This window comes from Microcaecilia unicolor, chromosome 3 (assembly GCF_901765095.1).
Source record: "Microcaecilia unicolor chromosome 3, aMicUni1.1, whole genome shotgun sequence".
Classification (NCBI taxonomy): domain Eukaryota; kingdom Metazoa; phylum Chordata; class Amphibia; order Gymnophiona; family Siphonopidae; genus Microcaecilia; species Microcaecilia unicolor.
In genome coordinates this window covers 207,860,853-207,876,185 of record NC_044033.1, presented here as the reverse complement: position 1 = coordinate 207,876,185, position 15,333 = coordinate 207,860,853, and the positions used below count along the sequence as shown (strand labels likewise).

At 49.1% G+C, this 15,333-nt stretch overlaps 1 protein-coding gene across 2 annotated transcripts in view; it reads right to left on the bottom strand.

Annotated features, from left to right (window-relative positions):
* The window catches only part of LOC115466187 (1-acyl-sn-glycerol-3-phosphate acyltransferase alpha-like), a 46,161-nt gene extending 43,344 nt beyond the window's left edge, over positions 1-2,817 (bottom strand). For both annotated transcript variants that reach the window (XM_030197288.1, XM_030197289.1), the window contains exon 1: positions 2,293-2,817. The gene's annotated coding sequence lies outside the window, so the exon portion shown is untranslated. The remainder of the gene's footprint in view (positions 1-2,292) is intronic.
* Positions 2,818-15,333: the final 12,516 nt, after the last annotated feature.

The window sequence follows — 15,333 nt, the reverse complement described above, 5'->3', positions numbered from 1 at the left end:
CTTATCAATCAGCTGGTGCTAGTCATCATCTCTTATATCATAATAGGGTATCCACAGCACCTATCAATCAAACCAGCACAAGATATCACCTCTTACACCATAAGAGTGTATCTGAGGTCCCTAACATTACAGCACCTATTGATCAGCCAGCATAAGACAATGTCTCTTATACCATAAGAGAGTATCCACAACACCCAACAACGTTACAAAGCACCTACCGAAACAGCCAGCACAAGACACTGTCTCTTATACTGTAAGAGGGTATCCACAGCACCCAACATTACAAAGTAACTACCCACCAGCCAGCACAAGACACTGTCTCATACCATATGGGGGTATCCACAACACCCAACCACATTACAAAGTACATACTGCAGCAGGGAATGTTTATCCATTCCTACTGTAGCTGAGATAATATTTAACCATCTCTCTGACCTCAAATGCACCTTTCTTTAAATTAGTCCCCTTATTCTCTTACCTATCTATATGTTCCATCTTTGCTTATACCTTTTATTGTCAATTAAAATGTTCTATTACGTATTGTGTTGACACTGTAAGTAGTAAACTATGCCATACTTTGTATTGTTATTTGAATATTTTACTGCTGTAATTGCTCATGTTTGATTTACTACTACTACTACTTAACATTTCTAGAGCGCTACTCGGGTTACGCAGCGCTGTACAAAATTAACAAGAAGGACGGTCCCTGCTCATTCTTACTGTACATTTGAGTGAATTCCTTCAAAAATGTGGTAAATAAATCCTAATAAATACATCAAAATAAATTTTAAAAAGAACCTATCAACCAGCCAGCACAAGACACCATCTCTTATACCATAAGAGGGTATCCACAACACGCAACATTACAAAGCACTTACCCACCAGCCAGCACAAGATACCGTCACTTTTATCATAAGAGAATATCCACAGAACCCAAAATATTACAAAGCACCTATTGATCAGCCAGCACAAGACACTGTCTCTTATACCATAAGAGGGTATCCACAACACCCAACAACATTTCAAAGCACCTACCCACCAGACAGCTCAACACTGTATCTTATACCATAAAAGAGAGAGTGTCTCCTGTGCCTTATAATATTATAAAACTGCCAGTCAACCAGTTTGCATCACCAGCAGGCAGACATAATATTATTAGGCCTGCTTTATCAGTTTGGGCAATGAGAAGCACTTATCGGACACAGTCACAGGCTAACGGTCTTAAATCAACATTTTACTTAACAGTATTCTGTTCACACACACACTGAGCTACCTACATATCCAAACACACATAAACCAACATGCATATCCCTGGAGTGGGAAGGAAAGTGTATATAGACAGATAAAATGAATCAATGTACCCTGCTCCGCCAGAATGTCAGAGACGACAGGGACAAGTGACTGTACAAGGGGAACAGGATGACGCTCAAGGCATTATATACATCCATGCTATAAATCACCATTCAATAGTGACAGGTAAAGCAGAGAGGATCCTCAGCAGTCAGGTCTCAGGGTTAGAGCCTGGAATGGGCACTGAGGATTCTCAGTGATGGGGGAGTGAGGGGTAAACCTTGAGATGGGCACTGAGGATTCTCAGTGGTGAGGGAGCGAGTGGGTCAGGAGTAAACCTTAGGATAGGCACAGAGGATTTTCAGGGATGGAGAGTGGGCACAGCATTGGTTGGGTCTGGAGGTCTTCTGCCCATCCTTTCTATGGGAGGGGTCATGGGTGAGAGAGAACACCATGGATTCACCCCTGTCTCTTGTTCCCCTTTTAAAAACCCAGAGGGCCAGAAGGCTCAAGATGTGCTGACTGCATTTCCCTTCTCCCACCTTACAACCCCCCAATCATTTTCCAGGTGTGATCCCCTAAATGATTATTAGGGGACAGTCACTATAGACAGCACACTGAGGGGGAAGGGGAACTGAGGACAGTACGCAGCATGGGAGGGGGCACCGTGGACAGTGTAATGTGGAGGAGGGGGGACTGTGAACAGCCAGATGCAGAGGAGGGGGCACCATAGATTGCATACTGCAGGGGAGGGGGCACCACGGACAGCATGCTGTAGGGAAGGGGGCACAATGGAAAGTGTGCTGCAGAGGCCTGGGCTCAGGTCAGTCCTGATAATCATAGGCTTCAGTGAGGGGGATAAGAAGCACTTCCACCCCCTCCCCTCCCCCCCAGAAAACAGAAGGACCCTCTGCCAGGTAAATTAAGCATCCATCCAACCCCTGCCACTTCCAAATCCCACAGCAGAGAGTTGGACCCACCCCACCCCCGGATCAGTCTTACCTTTCTCTCCTGTCTCCTGCCAGGATGTCACTTTCGGAAAATCTCCAATCTGTCCGTCCTCCGTGCTTTTGTGAGGGTGTCCACGGGTGGGGGCTGGGGAGGAGAGCGAGACCCCCAACCCCCGAACCTGATGTGAACCAGAGAGCTAGAGGATGTCAGGGGCTATTCCTCTTTCTGAGCTGGAGGAGGGGGAGATTGGCTTTATTTCATGGGCGTAGATGCAGGAAGGGGGGGGGGTGCTGTCTCTTTTCTGACAGTCCCTGGGAAGGGGAAGAGGAAGGGGAGCTAAGGGCTCCCCTCCCCCTCCTGTGCTGCAGATCTGAAGATTGGGTATGTGCAGGGCCCAGCACACCGGGATGATGGGGAGGGAAGACGAGGATCTGGGCAGGGGGGAGCCGGAGCCTCGTGCGGCTGCGGAGAGGGCGAGGATGAGCGGCCGCAGTGGCGGTCCGGGAGATGCTCAAGATGCTGCTGCCGGAGCCCCTTCCCCAAGGCGCTACTCTCGCTGCCTCCAGCCCAGCTCAATCAGGGAGGGAGGGAGAAGCAGGAAGGGGAGGGGAGGGGCCCCGGCATGGATGGACAGACAGAGCAGGCGGCCAATCGGCCTAAGGTAAGGGGTTGGGGGCGGGGGGTGGATGTGTGTGTGTGCCTAGCATGATGGCATCTCTCAGTGTACGTGTGTCTGTATGTGTTATATCTGTGAGTGTTATACATCTCTGTCCGTTATAATGTGTCTGTAGGGTTGTAGCCCTGTGTCTGTTATCTGTACATGTGTGAAATCTCTGTGTCTGTACATGTCTTATATCTCTGTGCGTGATACGTCTCTATGTCTGATGACACCCTATGGTAAAAAATAACCCATCTTAACTATAGCCCACATTGATAACTCCCCCCCACACTCCTCATGATCAGATCAACAGTGCAGGAAATGAGCTCCCCAATGATCAATGCTAATAACATGCAAATGTATGTGCGTTATTACCGTTGATAATAGGGGGACTTCTGTGGGAGGATTGTGCCTGGGCTGAAGGCACAATCCTCCCACAGAAGAGGTTTGACAGGTCCGGGGTTTTCTCCCGGGCCTGTCAAACCTAAAGCCCTGGTGGTCCGGTGGACATCCATGCCCCCCATCTTGCCAAACACAAGGGTCTGGAGGTCCAACGGACCCCCAGGCCCCTTAGCCCCCCCCCCCCGAGCACATACCCCCACACGATCCCCCGAATGCTGTGGTGGTCCAGTGGAACTCACGATAGGGGGGCCCGACATGTCCCAACCCCCCCCCCAATAGCTAGCCCCTGGTGGTCTAGCAATGGGGGGTCCCCCCAACTCAACCCCCTTCCTTCCTGTAGTAACTTAAAGTAGGAAGAGGAGGGACTAGGATGCACTGGGCAGGGCCTTACTTCTATATAAGGAAGAAACTCCCTTAAATGGAAGTTAAGCACCTTATATGGAAGTTAAGCCCTGCCCAGATCATGTAATTTGTGGGGGGGGGGGGGGGGGGAATTATGTGTAGGGGGGTGAGGGGTCTGGGGGTCCACCAGACCTCCAGGCTCCTACATGTATTGGGGGTCTGGGGGATCTGGGGTCCACTGGACCACCAGGGCTATGTTGTATGATCTCCCCCATTCTTCCCTTGCTCGGCAAACCCTAATGTCAGCTCCGAGCTGGCATAGGGTTTGCCGCAGGAGCAGCACCCTTGTTTGGTGCACTGCCCACTGATCATTAGGGATGAATGTGGGAGACCCACCTTTGCATGCATTTGCATGCAATTAGCGGTCAGAGCCAGCGAGCTCGTTTCACGCACTCGCTGGCTGTGATCCTGGGGCACAGGCAAATGCAGGCCTCTAGCGACCATCTTTACTTTTGATCATCTGGGCATTAGTTGAAGAGTTTAAGTCTCTGGTAACCAGTTGATACTGTGATGTCATAATGCCTCATTCCACCAATGCCTGTCAACCTCATCAGTGATGTCACAATGATTTGATTGCTCTATATTTATCTCACTTCCGATATTGTGATATAATGCCTCATTCCACCAATGCCCGAGTCAACCTCATCAGTGATGTCATAATGATTTGATTGCTCTATTTCTCACTTCCAATATTGTGATATCATAATGCCTCATTCCACCAATGCCTGTCAACCAGTGTCACAATGATTTGATTGCTCTATATTTTTCTCACTTCTGATATTGTGATGTCATAATGCCTCATTCCACCAATGCCTAAGCCAACCTCGTGATGTCACAATGGCTTGAATGTCCTATATTTGGCTTTTATTACATATAGCAGTGATTTCCATTTCTAGAGACATTTCTTGTTTCTTTAGTTAAGGGGGGAAGTTATCAACGTAGGCTACCATTAAGACATGTTATTTTATGTTAACCCCAGGTATTAGTAACTAGGTCTCACTGCATAAAATGGGATCTGTGCTAAAATAGCACAACTTATGGTAGAATAACCCTCTTAATGGTAGCCCACATCATTAGATTTCCCGCTCCTAAGTTTGGCTACTACTACTACTACTATTTAGCATTTTATAGCGCTACATGGCGTACACAGCGCTGCAAAACATAGAAGAAAGACAGTCCCTGCTCAAAGAGCTTACAATCTAATAGACAAAAAATAAAGTAAGCAAATCAATTAATGTGTACAGGAAGGAGGAGAGGAGGGTAGGTGGAGGCGAGTGGTTACGAGTCAAAAGCAATGTTAAAGAGGTGGGCTTTGAGTCTAGATTTAAAGGTGGCCAAGGATGGGGCAAGACGTAGGGGCTCAGGAAGTTTATTCCAGGCGTAGGGTGCAGCGAGACAGAAGGCGCAAAGTCTGGAATTGGCAGTAGTGGAGAAGGAAACAAATAAGAAGGATTTATCCATGGAGCGGAGTGCACGGGAAGGGGTGTAGGGAAGGACGAGTGTGGAGAGATACTGGGGAGCAGCAGAGTGAGTACATTTATAGGTTAGTAGAAGAAGTTTGAACAGGATGCGAAAACGGATAGGGAGCCAGTGAAGCGACTTGAGGAGAGGAGTAGTATGAGTAAAGCGACCCTGGCGGAAGACGAGACGGGCAGCAGAGATTTGAACCGATTGGAGAGGGGAGAGGTGACTAAGTGGGAGGCCAGCAAGAAGCAGATTGCAGTAGTCTAAACGAGAGGTGACAAGGGTGTGGATGAGGGTTTTGGTAGAGTGCTCGGAAAGAAAGGGGCGGATTTTACGGATGTTGTAAAGAAACAAACGACAGGTCTTGGCGATCTGCTGGATATGAGCAGAGAAGGAAAGAGAAGAGTCAAAGATAACCCCAAGGTTTCGAGCTGAGGAGACAGGGAGAATGAGAGAGCCATCAACAGAAATAGAAAATGGGGGGGAGCGGGGAGTTGGGTTTGGGGGGGAAATGAGAAGCTCGGTTTTGGTCATATTTAATTTCAGGTGGCGTTGAGACATCCAGACAGCAATGTCAGACAAGCACACTGAAACTTTGGTTTGGATGCAAGGTGAGATATCAGGGCAGTGGTGTACCAAGGGGGGGCGGTGGGGGCGGTCCACCCCGGGTGTCGGCGGGTGGGGGGGTGCTCCATCGTCTCCTGCCACCACCCTGCATTTTTAAAAAAATCCATGCAGCAACGCAGGCAGCGCCTCGTGTCTGCCCTGCTGTGTGCTGTCAAAAAAGAAAATCGCTTTGCCGGCGTCGGGCCTTCTCTCGCTATGTCCCGCCCACTTTTGAGGTAACTTCCTATTTCCTCGAGGGCAGGACATAGCGAGAGAAGGCCCGACGCCGGCGAAGCGATTTTCTTTTTTGACAGCACACAGCAGGGCAGACACGAGGCGCTGCCTGCGTCGCTGCATGGATTAAAAAAAAAACGCAGGATGGTGGCAGGAGAAGAGGGCTCTGTCGCTCTCAACGGAGGGGGGGGCTCAGATGGGAGAAGGAGGTGGGGGAGCTCAGAGGGGAGAAGGGAATTGGGGAGGGGTGAGGGGAGCTCAGAGGGGTTCGCAGAAGGGAGAAGGGAACTGGGGGAGGGGTGGGGGAGCTCAGAGGGGTTCACAGAAGGGAGAAGGGAATTGGGGAGGGGTGGGGGGAACTCAGAGGGGTTCGCAGAAGGGAACTGGGGAGGGGTGGGGGAGCTCAGAGGGGTTCGCAGAGGGTTGAAGGGAACTGGGGAGGGGTGGGGGAGGGGTGGGGGAGCTCAGAGGGGTTCGCAGGGGGTTGAAGGGAACTGGGGAGGGGTGGGGGAGCTCAGAGGGGTTCGCAGAAGGGAGAAGGGAACTGGGGAGGGGTGGGGGAGCTCAGAGGGGTTCGCAGAAGGGAGAAGGGAATTGGGGAGGGGTGGGGGGAACTCAAAGGGGTTCGCAGAAGGGAACTGGGGAGGGGTGGGGGAGCTCAGAGGGGTTCGCAGAGGGTTGAAGGGAACTGGGGAGGGGTGGGGGAGCTCAGAGGAGTTCGCAGAAGGGAGAAGGGAATTGGGGAGGGGTGGGGGGAACTCAGAGGGGTTCGCAGAAGGGAGAAGGGAACTGGGGAGGGGTGGGGGAGCTCAGAGGGGTTCGCAGAAGGGACAAGGGAATTGGGGAAGGGTGGGGGGAACTCAGAGGGGTTCTCAGAAGGGAGAAGGGAACTGGGAAGGGGTGGGGGAGCTCAGAGGGGTTCGCAGAAGGGAGAAGGGAACTGGGGAGGGGTGGGGGAGCTCAGAGGGGTTCGCAGAGGGGACATGGGAACTGGGGAGGGGTGGGGGAGCTTAGAGGGGTTCGCAGAGGGGAGAAGGGAACTGGGGAGGGGTGGGGGAGCTGAGAGGGGTGCTCAGAGGGGAGAAGGGGTCTGAAGCTGGAACTGGGGTCCGACAAGGGGGCAGGTGGGAGAATGGGTCCATGCCTGGGGCAGGTGGGAGAATGGGTCTGGGGCTGAAAAGGGGGGTTGCAAAGCATGTGGTGGATGAAGGGGGCTGGAACTGGGGGCTGAAAAGGAGGGTATTTGAGATAAGGGGGCTAGTGCTAGAACTGTGGGCTGAAACGGGGCAGGGGCTGAAACTGTGGGCTTTAAAGGGGACAGGGAGAACTGGCTGGGGCTGAAGCTCAGGACTGGTGAGAGAAAAGGGCTGGGGTTGAAACTAGGGCCTGAAAAGGGGGCAGTGAGAAGTGGCTGGGGGCTGAAGCTCAGGACTGATGGGAGAAAAGGGCTGGGGACTGGTGGGATAGTGGGGCTGAAAAGGGGGGCCGGTGGGAGATGTGGGCTGGGGCTGGAACTAGGGGCAGGTGGAACTGGGGGCTGAAAAGGGGGGGGGGCAGAGAGAGAGGGGACAACAGACCCTGGAAGGAAGTGGGGAGCATGAGGGAGGGCAGACCCTGGATGGATGGGAGAGGGAGGGCAGACGGATTGAAGGGGCAGAGAGAAAGGTCAGATGGTGGGTGGAAGGAGGAGAGAGAAAGAGGGCAGACTGGTGCAAATGGTGGATGGAAGGGAGAGAGAGGGCAGACAGTGGATGGAAGGGACATTAGAGAGGGCAGACACTGGATGGCAGAGAGAGAGCAAAGACAGATCCTGGATGGAAAGAAGACAGTGAAAAGAAGATGAGGAAAGCAGAAACCAGAGACAACAAACTGTAAATATATATTTTTATTATTTTGCTTTAGGATATAGTATTGTAGCTGTGTTGTTTATAAATAGAACATGTAAATAAGGTAATCTTTTTATTGGACTCATTTTAATACATTTTGACTTAACTTTCAGAGAACAAAACCCCCTTCCTCAGGTCAGGATAGGATACTGTAAAGGCACTATACTGTATTGACCTGAGGAAGGAGATTTTGGCCTCTGGAAGCTAAATGTATTAGTCCAATAAAATGGTATTATTTTATTTTCTGTATTTGTTTTATTTCTATTTGTTAATTTGTAAAGTGGTGATTAGTATTTGTTAGTTTTTTCAAATTTACATCTGCTGTCTTTATATTTTGCACAGTACTAGGAGACATTTTCTGTTTCTGTGGTGTTGCATTGTATGCAGAGTCTGGCATCGGGGGTTCAGTTTAATTTTTGTCTAAATAGAAAGTTTATGATTACTTATTCTATAGTGGATTAGGGTGTATCTGTGTTTGTGAAAAAGACATGGCTTTCAATTGGCATTGACTGTGCAGGATCGACGATCTGTACTAATCTGTCTGTTTTCATTTTACAATAGGTGAATTGTTGTTCTAGTGCTCACTGAAGTGTTTAAGATGCTTTCCTTTTCCTTGTGTGACTCGTAGAAATGACTGCTTATGGTATGGTAGAATTGCTCTATAGGTCCTGAGTGTTTTGTATTCTCGGTCTGCCTAGTACTGGATTTGGGGGGGGGGGGGGGGTTAAAAAATGACCGGCCCCGGGTGTCAACTACCCTAGGTACGCCACTGTATCAGGGGTAGAAAGGTAGATTTGGGAGTCATCAGCATAGAGATGGTAGGAAAAGCCATGGGATGAGATTAATGAACCAAGGGAAGAAGTGTAGATAGAAAAGAGGAGGGGACCAAGAACAGAACCCTGAGGTACGCCGACAGGCAGAGGGATAGAAGTAGAAGAGGATCCACCAGAGTGAACACTAAAGGTGCGGAGGGAGAGGTAGGAAGAGAACCAGGAAAGGACAGAGCCCTGGAATCCAAGTGAGGACAGGGTATCGAGAAGTATGCTGTGATCGACACTGTCAAAAGCAGCGGAAAGATCAAGAAGAATGAGGATGGAATATTGACCTCTGGATTTAGCAAGTAATAGGTCATTGGAGACTTTAGTAAGCGCAGTTTCGGTTGAGTGGAGAGGGCGAAAACCAGATTGTAGTGGGTCAAGAATAGCATGTGAGGAGAGAAAATCAAGGCAGCGGTGGAGAGAAAAGGGAGGAGGGAGATAGGTCGGTAATTAGAGGGACAAGTAGGGTCAAGTGAAGGCTTCTTAAGGAGAGGTGTGACCACAGCATGTTTAAAGGCAGTAGGGACAGTTGCAGTGGAAAGTGAGATGTTGAGAACGTGACAGATAAAAGGAATAAGAGCAGGTGAGATGGCATTAAGAAGGTGGGTGGGAATGGGATCAGAGGAACAGGTGGTACATTTTGAGGAAGAAAGGAGAAGTGTAGTTTCCTCTATAGTAACTTCAGGAAAGGAGGAAAAGGATTGAGGGGGCATAAATTTAGGGTTCCAGCTTTTTTGGAATATTAGACTCAGAAGAGCCCCATTTCCAACAAAAAAGTTTCTAAAATTATGCTCTGTCGCTTAGTGCTAATTTTGTAACAGCATCTTGGTGCCAAGATTCGGTTACAGAATACTAGCGTATGTCGGCTTGGGTGCATCCTCTTACACTATGTTGTGATGCACATAATTTATAGCTTTCTATAAACTACACGTGTAAGACACGCTCACACTCTGACTCCACCCACATGTATATCCTCAGGGCACACCTAGTCCCCTCGGGTTTTCAGGATATCTACAATGAATATTTATGTGTTAGATTTGCATGCAGTTGAGGCAGTGCATGCAAATTTATCTCATGCATATTCATTGTGGATAGTCAGAAAACCTGAATGACAAGGGGTTAATCCAAGACCGACTTGGAAAACACTGGGCTAGACTACAGGTCTGACAACCAGGGGAGCCAGTTCAAGTCTCACTGCTGCTCCTTCTGATCTTAGGCAAGTCACTTACTGCTTCAGGTACAAACCTACAGAGTTGCCAAATTACCTAGTTCCGGGAGGGAGACATTTTTATCAGTCCTGGTTTTTAAAACTTACATCCTACAGCAGTGTGGCATTTGTTTAAAAAAAAAAAAAATCAGTGCTGCAGGTCCCATAATGCATCTGGATGAGGCTGACAGACATCCAGGACTGGCCTAAAAATCTCCCTCCTGGAACTGGGTAACTTACAAGCCGATTGCGAGCCCTCCTGGGGCTGAATGTCACTGACCTTGAGATACTACTGAAAAGGTGTCCTCAAAGATGCTAAGTTACCCAGTCCCAGGCTGGAGATTTTGAGGCAGTCCTGGTTTTCAGCTTACATCCCAAAGCAGTGTGGGGGATTGTAGTTCCTGAACTGGGTAACTTGGCATCTAAAGCCAAATAAATAAAACAGGTAATCATCAAGGGCCCTTTGAGGATACTGGAAACCCTTTCTGATGGAATCGAAAGTACATATTTGTCAGCACAGAAATGTCCCAGAAACACAGTGGAGGACCCAAGCAAGATAAGGGGAGGGATAAATGAGTACTAGGAAAAATTGTGTCTATGCAATAAACACCTGTTTTACTTGTTTGCATCAGGGATGTTTTTTTGTATCTTTCCTCTATATTTTCTTGGTCTCTGATAGAATTTGTGGGTATTAAAGATCTCTTTTCTTTCGACACAAATAGCAACGCTGTTCTTACACTTCTCCCCTTTACCGCAGTGTCTATGATTATTTATTTCTTGTGTTATACCGCTGTTTGTTAATTGGGTGTATATAGGTTATATCTGGGCATATGTGGGTGTTATACTGGTTTCTCCGTATCCGTCCGCCAAAGTCCTGTTTCTTCCCACTTACGAGCACATTTCATTGCTCACGACCTGGCCTCAGCAAGATCCCACCCCGTACAGGGGCCACCCTCGAGCAATGGACACAGAGCTGCCACGTTACCCATTCCAGGAGGGAGACTTTGTAGCTAGTCCTAGTTTGAAACTTAGATCCCAAAGGATGAGGATGGCAGAAATCCATGACAGCCAAAAAGTATCTCTCTCTCCTGAAATGGGTAACTCGGCAGCTGTGGTGATAAGATAAAACATATCAGTACAGCACAGTATCAGACACAGAAAATAATTTAAACAGCCCTCAGTGCAACACTATTTATGGCCCTTTTACTAAGCCGCATAGGTGCCTACGCATGCCCAATGCACGCCAATTCAGAACTACCGCCCAGCTACCACGTGGCCCGGGAGGTAATTTCATTTTTTACGCGCACAGGAAAATACATTTTATTTTCCAGCATGCGGCATTAACCGGGTGGTAATCGGCATTGTATGCGCGCTGACGATTACCACTCGGTTAACGCGTGAGACCTTACCGCTAATTGAATGGGTGGCGGTAAGGTCTCAGGCCCAAAATGGACGTGCGCCAATTTTCATTTTGCCGCACATCCATTTTCGGCCAAAAAGGAAAAAAAAAAGGCCTTTTTTGCAGGTGCGCTGAAAAATTGACCTGCGCACGTCCAATACACGTCTCTACCCCAGCGCAGGCCGTTTTTCGGCGCACCTTAGTAAAAGGACCCCTTACTGTGGCAAAGCTTGCTCCTTTATACACTGAGATTTTGGGTCTCATTTTCAAAGCATTTATACAAAGGTCTATAGGTTATTATGTAATTTTGTACGTCTAAGTGCTTTGAAAATACACCTCCAGGTCTCCAATACCCCAGGACACCAAACTCACAGAGCCCAAGCTGTTTATTTATTTATTTGTTAGTTCAAACAAATGTTATTGAATTTAATTTTCAAATAAAGACAACAGTGGCTGAATTAGCCAATACAATCAGAACAATAACAATAATTACCATCCTGGATTTAACAATTAGCCATGTCAATTGAACAATGAGCATGAATAATGATTAGAAAAATAAAAAGTAAACCCAAATGGAAAAAAAAAAAAAGAAAATAGCGAAGGATAAATTGATGACAATGACAAAAACCCAATGATGGAATATTCATACTCTGATTTCTAAGTATTGTTCCAGAGGTTTCCCTACAGATATTATCTTACAGACACTGTCGTTTTTTTCTGATGCTTTAAGTTTGAATACAGCGTGCTACCAAAATGTTTCAGTGAAAGTGGTTACGTTTTCCCATGATCCTAAAGTCAATTGAAGCGCAACTGAAAGAAGGGACCGTTTAACTAAGCAGCGGTAAAAGGTGGCCTGCGGTAGTGTAGGCACGGGTATCTGGCGTGCGTCGGGCCAGATTTTACCGCATCTACAAAAAAGGGCTTTTTTTTTTATGGGAAGGGAAAAGGGCCTGTGGTAAAAATGAAACCGGCCTGAGCCCTTGACGCCACCCATCGATCTAGCGGTAAAGGCTCACGTGCTACACGCGCGGTGACCGGTCGGCGCGCACCAAGTGCCAATTACCGCCAGAAATAAATAATTCATCCACGCGTTATGGGCGTGCGCCAAATGTGAAATTACCGCCAGGAGGGATCACTGGTCTGGCAGTAGTCTCATTTGGGCGCGCGCTGTATGCGCGTAGAGCCTACTGCGACTTAGTTAAAGGGCCCCTAAGTTCAGTAAAGAATTGTGATCATCTAGATCAGGGGCGCAGCCAGACCAGCGAAAGGGGGGGTCATTTTAGCCTCCCCCCCGGCGCTGCTGACCCCCCCGCCACTTTTGACCCCCTCCCACTGCCGCCAGGTACCTTTGCTGGCGGGGGTCCCCAACCCCCGCCAGCCGAGTCCTCTTCAGCGCTGGTCTACTCCGGCGCGCTTGCTGATCTGGATTCTGTTTCTGTGAGTCCTGACGTCCTGCACGTTCCTATGTGCGGACGTCAGGAGTCAAGAAAAGACTCACAGAAATAGAATCCAGATCAGCAATGCGCTGGAGACCAGTGCTGAAGAGGACTTCATCTGGCGGGGGTTGGGGACCCCCGCCAGCAAAGGTACCTGACAGCGGCAGCGGGGAAGGGTAGGCGGGGGGGGGGGGTTGATAGTGGCGGGGGAGAGGGTAAAAGTAGGGGGGCCAGGGCTAAATCTGTGGGGGCCCATGCCCCCGTGTTCCCACCTAGCTATGCCCCTGATCTAAATTAAGATCAGGATACAGTGATCAAAGAATTCTTACAGAAAATGAGATTGGTACCTCAAGATGCAGAATCTTTTGTACAGTTTTCTAAACAGAGCACCAAAAGTCAGTGCGATGAGACATTTGTTGAACATATGTTGTAAAGGTCCAACTGAAGAGTTATACGATGCCAGTAGAGATTACTAACATAACTTTGCTTTATATTTCCCTTCTGGAGTCCATAACGCTCTATGAGCTTTAAAAAAAACAACACAGATTGGAGCAAGCTGGCTGATTGTGTTGTTCTGGAAATTCTGGTCCAAATGTGTTCCCAAGGTATTGAGTATGTTATTAAGTTCAGTTCTGTTGTCCAATGGAAAATCAGTCTATTGTCTAAATTGAATACGGAGGGGCCCTTTAACTAAGCCGCTTAAGCGTGTACGCAAGCTTAACCCGCGCCAAAATGGAGTTACCACACGGCTACCGCGTGGCTCTTGCGGTAATTTCATTTTTGGCGTGCATCCAATACCGCACGTCCAAAATTTAATTTTGGACGCGCATATCGGAAAGTGACACTTGATGTGAATAGGTCATTGCCTCCCGGTTACCGCTGGCGGTTAGGTCTCAGACCCAAAATGAACGCGCGGCAATTTTGATTTTGCCGCATGTTCATTTTTCGGCAAAAATTTTAAAAAAGCCTTTTTTTACAGGAGCGCTGAAAAATGGATTGGCACGCACCCAAAACACGCACCTAAACTACCACAAGCCATTTTTCAGCGCACTTTAGTAAAAGGACCACATAGTGATTTATCAGTTTGTATTAGCTTTGTACTAAGAACCAGGGGCGTAGCTACGTGGGGCCACGGGGGCATGGGCCCCCGTAGATTTGGCCCTGGCCCCCCACTGCCGACCTTCTCGATCCCCCCTCCCACCACCGTCAGGTACTTCCGAAGTCCTCTTCTCCGGGTTCTCCGGCGCGGCCGTGTTGCTGATCTAAAAGCAAGGCTTCTATTTCTGTGAGTTTGACATCAGACTCACAGAAACAGAAACCTTGCTTGCAGATCAGCAATGCGGCCGTGACGGAGAAGAGGAGTTCGGATGGGGGGGGGGGTTGGGGATCCCCGCCAGCAAAGGTACCCGGCGGCGGGAAGGGGGGGGTCGAAAGGGTTGACGCCGGGGGGGGGGGGGGGGTCAAGGGTGGTGGTGGCGGCGGTGGCAGGGGGGTAAAAATGGCAGGGGGTGGAGGTAAAATGTGCCCCCTCACCTCGGGCTCTGGACCCCCCCTCCTGCCGAAGTCTGGCTACGTCCCTGCTAAGAACATGTATAGATGATGTGTCCTGCAATTGAAATTTGCTTATCATTTAATTGTTTTTCTTTGTTTGTTTTACTGTTGCTGTTGACATTCCTTGCAAAGTAGCAGTTACAGAGAGGATCAGACATTATAGCAATCTTTGGGTCCACAAATATAAAAGTTGCATATACACATCTCTGTTGGTGATACATTTTGGAAGTGAGAAGCGAGGCAGGTGCCGCATCCTCCAGGCTTCATGTCATTTTTCTTTAGGTGACCAAGGGCCTCTTTTATCAAACCGTGCTAGCAGTTCCCGCATGGCAATGTCGATGAAGACCATTCAAAGTGAAAATACTATAATGCCTTTGTATCGCTCCATGGTATGTCCACACCAGTGGCGTTCCTAGGGGGGCTGGCACCCGGGGCGGATCGCCGATTCGCCCCGCCCCCCGGGTGCAGCACCACCCCCGATGCAGCGCGGACCCCCCTCGGCAAAAGGACACCCCCGCCGGGTGCACGCCGCCGGGGGGAGGGGGGTGCCGCGCGCGCCTGTCCTCCGTTGTTCCATGTTTCTTCTCTGCCCCGGAACAGGAAGTAACCTGTTCCGGGGCAGAGAAGAAGCATGGAACAACGGAGGGCAGGCGCGTGCGGCACCCCCCCCCCCCCCCCGGCGGCATGCACCCGGGGCGGACTGCCCCCACCTAGGAACGCCACTGGTCCACACCTTGAGTATTGTGTTCAGGTCTGGTTGCCGTATCTCAAAAAAGATATAGCGGAATTAGAAAAGGTTCAAAGAAGAGCGACCAAAATGATAAAGGGGATGGAGCTCCTTTCATATGAGGAAAGGCTAAAGAGGTTAGGGCTCTTCAGCTTGGTAAAGAGATAGGTGAGGGGAGATATGATTGAGGTCTACAAAATCTTGAGTGGTGTAGAACAAGTAGAAGTAAATCAACTTTTTTACTAGTTCCAAAAGTACGAAGACTAGGGGACACTCGAGGAAGTTACATGATGGAAATACTT